We start from the raw sequence: 233 nt of genomic DNA, 5'->3' as shown, positions 1-233 counted from the left end.
GAGGGGAGGGACTTAGAACGGGCTTGAGAGGGGCGGGACTGCAGGCACGGCTGCAGTGCAGGGAGTGGAAGCAGAGCGCTGAACACACACGGCTCTTATTAAGGCCCAGATACACCGGCCAGTCACCTGAGAAGTCGCCGACACCGACTGTTGCGTCGCCGGACTCTCCTGCGTATTTGCCGACTTCGCGCACTGTGGAACACACCGCAAATCCGAGCCGAGCACGTATGAAC

At 60.9% G+C, this 233-nt stretch overlaps 1 protein-coding gene across 1 annotated transcript in view; it reads left to right on the top strand.

Moving 5' to 3' along the window:
• The window catches only part of LOC104960522 (N-acetylserotonin O-methyltransferase-like protein), a 6,953-nt gene that overhangs the window by 1,808 nt on the left and 4,912 nt on the right, over positions 1 to 233 (top strand). The window lies entirely within an intron of this gene.

The sequence above is a fragment of the Notothenia coriiceps genome, unplaced genomic scaffold (genome assembly GCF_000735185.1).
Source record: "Notothenia coriiceps isolate Sejong01 unplaced genomic scaffold, NC01 NC01_scaffold00031885, whole genome shotgun sequence".
NCBI classification, from domain to species: Eukaryota; Metazoa; Chordata; class Actinopteri; order Perciformes; family Nototheniidae; genus Notothenia; species Notothenia coriiceps.
Note: the sequence above shows the minus strand (reverse complement) of the source record. Positions and strands in the feature narration are given on the sequence as shown.